We start from the raw sequence: 6,250 nt of genomic DNA on the forward strand, positions 1-6,250 counted from the left end.
TCCCACTGGGAGAGGTGGAAAGTCAAACGTTGACTTTCCACCTCTCCCATTGGGAGACGTGGGAAGTCCCTAGGAGACATCACACGTCTCCCATTGGGAGAGGTGAGTCACTTCCCACGTCTCCCAATGGGAGAGGTGGAAAGTCAACATTTGACTTTCCACCTCTCCTATTGGGAGACGTGGGAAGTCTCCCACCTCTCCCAACGGGAGACATTGAAAGTCTCCCACATTTAAAAAAAATAAATTAAATAAATTTATAATTAATATTATTTTAATTTGATTTAATAATTAATTAAATTGAAATAATATTAATTTAAATTGAAATAATATTAATTTAAATTGAAATTATTTTAATTTAAATTGAAATTATTTTAATCTAAATTGAAATTAATTTAATAATTAATTAAATTGAAATAATATTAATTTAAATTGAAATTATTTTAATCTAAATTTAAATTAATTAAATTGAAATAATATTAATTTAAATTGAAATAAAAAAATATATTTGTTAGATATATACAAGAAATACAATATTTGTTAGAAATATTCAAAATGAACAAATATTGCATTGTGTATGAAGAAAGAGTTAAAAAATTAAAAAAAAACCTATCAACGAGGTCGGTAACTTTGGATTATCGGCAACATATATGTCGCCCATTCTTGTCGCAACTCATCAATTTGTGCCTCTGTATATGATGTGCTTGTTAGCTGCAAGAAATATAAAGTAAAATATATTAATTAATTATTTGATTACATTTATAGTTTCAAAAATAATTTGTAAATTTTAATTAATAATACCGTTCTCAAGTAATGCCTGGGACTCGAATGTTCAATCAAGTAATGCCCGTTCTCAACTAATCGTTTATTATCCTAAATAATATCGGGCAGCATTTCCCCTATAATAGTGACCTAACCATCTGCATGTGAATAACAAAACAAACAATTCAAACAACATACAATAAGTTTCTTCCTTATAGAATGCCTATATAAAATTAATCGTTTATTATCCTAGATAAAATCGGGCAGCATTTCCCCTATAATAGTGACCTAACCATCTACATGTGAATAGCAAAACAAACAATTCAAACAACATACAATAAGTTTCTTCCTTATAGCTCCGCAGCACACAGTCAAATTTCTCAGAACCTACTTCACTAATACATACAAGTTCTCAACCTTCCGTTATCACCGCAGCACACAATTTTAATCTCAGAACCTACTTCACTATGGATGAATATTTAAGATATTCAAACTCTTCTAACATTTGTTTAATAATATTAAAAGTAGAAGTAAGAGAATATATATTTACCTCTTGCAATTAATAATTCAAAAGCTAGCAAAATTACTTCAAGTAGTAATCGAATTCGCTATTAAATCCACAAACCAATATAAATAAATTAATAAATAATAAATAAAATATCACTAAATATCTAGCAATATATAACTTATTATTATAATTTTAGAAACTTAATTACATCAAATGTGTGATTGATAGTTATAGAAGTTTTGATGCAAAGTACTCTCTAAAATCTCACCACCAAAATCACAACCTACGAAATTAAATTAATTAATATGTTAAACATTACTAAACAAATATCACTAAATTCCTAATAAGTAATTGATTGGTAAACAAATAAAAAAAAACTCGAATGAGCCACTAATTATAACCTAAACAAAAAATCAATAAAAAATTTCATAACCTAAAATCTCAATAATCAACAAAAACATAAATTTTTGCATATATTTATATTTTTAAAATTATTTAATAAATTTATTTTAACATAATAACTATATATATAACAAAATGGTTAGAATTTAAAAAAAAAAAAGTTTAAATATACATACAAAAATATATCTAAATTTCGAAATAAATAATGATAAAAATTAAAAAAAATCATGAACATATATATTATAATGAAATATATACAATGTGATAGGTTAAATTAAAAAAAAAAACTATGACATCTTAAATCTATAAAAAAACCTCCATGGAAAAACAAATAAATCTAACAATGTATAGAAAAAAATGCATAAAAATGTAAAATTAACACAAAATCATGTATATTACTCATCCTAATGCTAAACCTATGATTTTTTATCAAAATAATTAACTAAAATTCATAAAAATTAAAAAAAACTAACCTTGAAAACCCTAAAATCGCAGCCCCTTTCGTGCTCTCTGTTTGGTGTGCTCTCTCTGTTTGGTGTTATGAGGAAGAAGAAGACCCAAAATTCATTAAATGGCCAAGGGGACATCCAACGTCTCCCACTGGGAGACGTGGGACACGTGGCACGTCTCCCACTGGGAGACATTGAATGTATAGAGGGGTACATCCAACGTCTCCCATTGGGAGACGTGCCACGTGTCCCACGTCTCCCAGTGGGAGACGTTGGATGTACCCCTCTATACATTCAATGTCTCCCAGTGGGAGACGTGCCACGTGTCCCACGTCTCCCAGTGGGAGACGTTGGATGTACCCCTCTATACATTCAATGTCTCCCAGTGGGAGACGTGCCACGTGTCCCACGTCTCCCAGTGGGAGACATTAGATGTCCCCCTGGCCACTTCTCAACCTATTTCCAACGTCTTCCACCATTTTTAATGTCTTCCAATTGTAGTCATTAATAAAAACTTTCAATGTCTTACACCATTAGACATTTAAGACCCCTGATAAGTTTTAATGTCTTACACCAATGGTGTAAGACATTGTAGGGAGTCATTGTATGTCAAATTTGTTGTAGTGTTGGTTATTGTTTACTCGCAAAAGATTTTGAGATGAAGTCCATTGCTTGTTAACTCCAGGGTTTGCAACAATTCCTCCCATCTGGGCTTGGTGAGCTCTTTACTTGGCCATTCGAGTTGCTGTGCTTCCTCGGGGTCATCCCTAAGCTCTCTTGGGGGCCATTTCAACATCAGCAACCCTTCTAACCATTTCATCATTCAAGTAGGTTGTTTTAGCTAGTCGTTCCCATAATCGCTGATTCTCCAGCTCCACCATAGGGACATACCTCATCTGATCATAGTAGTCCTAATGATATTGTCATGAGCTTTTCTAAGGATCTCGAGGGGTCATAGAGGCAGTCCCATCATATGGGGTTTGTTCATCATTCATGGGCCATTTGTCTCCCTGGTTGGGTTGTTTCTTAAGATATTCTTGAGAGTGGGTGTCCACTTCCAGAACCAGGAAAGTTTCCAGTAGGGCGGCCATCGTGACGATGAACTGAGAAATTTAGCGGGGTAGTTTTAATTTCTTAATGCTCTCAATGAAATCACTAAATTGTTGACACAATTTTTCGTCAACTAAAATAAACAAGAGCGATTAGGCAAGAAAAATTGTTCTAGAAAAATAAAGACAAACACAGATATTTTTACATGGTTCAGTAGTTAAATCTACCTAGTCTGCGAGTCAATTTTATTAAGAAGTCTGAGTTAAAGCTTAGAAAGCAATTTCCCCAGAGTTTCATTATAGTGTTTGTGTGTGAAAATAAATGACTACAGTCCAGGCTATTTGTGGGCATAGTTTCAAATTCCCTATCAAACGATTTTAGGGGGAAGTTACACAAATGTCTTAATTTTAATTTAAAATACAAACATATGATCTGATCCGGTTCCTAAAACATAAGAACTTTTCACTTAAATATTATTTTCTGACGCTGTTTCAATGTGCTTTCGAGCTGATCTCTATTCTTTTCGAGATTGTACACCTCTCATTCGAGCTAAAAAGACATTTAACCTTTTGAACTGATATGATCTAATACTTTATAATTACAATATTATTCTTATTGATAATAATATCTAAATCCAAGCTTACTGAGATGTTTTCGAGCTTACTCTTCGAGCAAAATACTTTTTCTCGGAAGCAGTGTATAACATATAATTAGATTTATAGGTGATAATAAAATAAAAAAAATTATTACTTTTTTCATATTTTAAACAAATATTAAATGAGCATTAATGAAAGATTCATATTTACATATACTTTTATAATTGTGCATTTGAGTACAATTAAAAAAGTTATGCCAAATATATTAATTATTAAGTTTTTATTTTATTAGGTATTCTATGATTTTTCCTTAACTTTGGTGTGTTAGAAAGTTTAGAATAGGAGGCTTAGTGAATGAAACTAGAATGGGAAGCATAATATAGGATCAAAACCATAAGAAGTAGGTAGTTTTCAAAGCAAATTTTTGGCTTATTTTGCAAGTTTTTTTTTGGAAGCTTAGGGGTTACGTAAATTTTGTGGTTTTCATAGAAAAAATTTCCTTCAAATTCGAGTTTCTTTTCCTTAAAATTCGAGAATAACCTCGTAACTTCCCCAAATAAGAGTGTGTATCTAGGTGGTGTGTGTGAGAAAATAGGCACTTACCCCTTACTTGACACTAGATGTCTTTGTACACCTTTGGGAATATTGAAGACTATCCCACTTTACGAGTTTAGCCTTTTACTCGAATTCTAAAGTTAGAATCACCTTTTACTCGTAATTAACATCTGATCCATGAGCATGATCAACATTTCGAACAACGATGAGAAGTCAACCTTCGGACTAGACACCTTCAAGAGGTTATTTATGGTCAACGACACACCTTACATTGTGCAGCTCGCCCGAAACCTTTAAACTTAGTTAAGACCCTAGAGATGTGACTTTAGATCGCTACCTAACGGTTACCATTGTTTTTCATCCACATGACTGATTTTCAATGTTAGACTAGTCAGCATGGGTAAACAAACTCAAAATCCAGTCGATAATGCTTCAAGCAGCCAACCTGCAGAGAGTACTCCAATTCCCCACTTTGATCCAGTGGTGGAAATAAGGGTGCTAACTATCGTGAAGAACTTCTTTGAAGATGAACATATTGAGTCATGAGTTACCTCCATCGAGTATATTAATGCCATTATGGAAGGACATGGCATTCAAACAACCCTGAAATTTTGTGCTCGTCCTCCGCATAAAAGAGAACAGAGCTATGCTCCACTGAAGGATAACTTCGAGGCCTAGAGCGATGAACATTTCAAATTCACGGCTTTTCTACCACTCAATTCATATTTTTTAGACTTTCTAAATTATGTGAATCTTTCCCCATTTCAGCTCCTCCCAAACACCTACTGACTCCTTGTCGGGCTAAAATTTTCGTTCCACAAGATTGAGTGGGAAGCTCCTACCCTAGAGTACATTTTATATTTCTTCTGCCTGAAAGCCAATCTCGGCACAAGAACACGCGATGATGGGTTTTATTATCTCACTCAATTCCCTAGGACGCCCTCATGCATTGAGCTCCCCAATTACCCAAGTGACTTTAAAGATATAATCTTTATGCCATTGGGTTTGCGAACTGCAAACATCGATACTTCAACCACCTTCATAAGTTCTGTCTTTAGCTCGCTTCTTTTTAATTTTCTTCGTTGTTAACTATTTATCCTAACTTTCTTTATTAACCATGAAACCATGTATAAGCGATCGGGAGCCTCCATAGTGAGGATGGACAAATATTCTCAACTTGCTACTCTCTCTGCCGAAGAAAAGGACTGGTAGGCCATTATGACAGATACTAACACGAGGTTTTGTGGCCTTTTGGTTGTGGGACATAGTCTGTGTTAAGGTTGGTGCCCTTAAAGCATGTGAAAAGACATTTTTTTTATTGATTTAATAAAAGTACAATTTTATTATTGAAATTATTGTTTGAATAATTGATATATTTTTGTACCTGAAAAAACACGAGCTCAAGTGTCTTGTTCGCGGTACAATTGGCAAACAATTACTGAAGGTTATTCAATCCTTAAAACTCTACATAAGTGGTAAGGTCCGTAGCCCGAGTATAGCCTAGCTGAAATTAGGAAACAAGGAGATTGCATGTACGAATCAATTAGATATCATGGAGGTCAGCCAACACTTTCCTTAGATCGTTAAAGTCACACCTCATCCATTTCAGTTTTCAGGTCGCTGAAGCCTATGAACAAGATCAAGCTCGAGAAAGGCATTCAACTCGCTGTAAATTGTTGGACTACGAAGACTTGAATTCCTAAGAAATCAGAGACATAACACGAATCAATGGCATATTGTAAATGTTCTATCCTTGCCTGATAAACATATAATATAATGCATTTAATGTCTTTATTACATTTATTCGCACATTTGGAGAGTTACTCAAACCTATATGTTACTCATGTAAATGGTCATTGAATTCTATCCATTAAACCCCTATAAATAGAGAGGGAATGGACTGAAAAAGGGACCAAAATCTTGTATGCCAA

The 6,250-nt window shown here is 33.5% G+C and overlaps 1 long non-coding RNA gene across 1 annotated transcript; it reads right to left on the reverse strand.

The window, feature by feature from the left end:
- Positions 1–239: 239 nt before the first annotated feature.
- Positions 240–2,295, reverse strand: LOC133829295 (uncharacterized). The gene is made up of 3 exons (XR_009891666.1): positions 2,143–2,295; positions 799–917; positions 240–708 (listed from the first exon to the last, which is right to left on the reverse strand). It is a non-coding gene; the product is annotated as an uncharacterized LOC133829295 (long non-coding RNA).
- Between the last annotated feature and the right edge of the window lie 3,955 nt (positions 2,296–6,250).

The sequence above is a fragment of the Humulus lupulus genome, chromosome 4, assembly GCF_963169125.1.
Source record: "Humulus lupulus chromosome 4, drHumLupu1.1, whole genome shotgun sequence".
In the NCBI taxonomy this organism is placed as follows: Eukaryota; Viridiplantae; Streptophyta; class Magnoliopsida; order Rosales; family Cannabaceae; genus Humulus; species Humulus lupulus.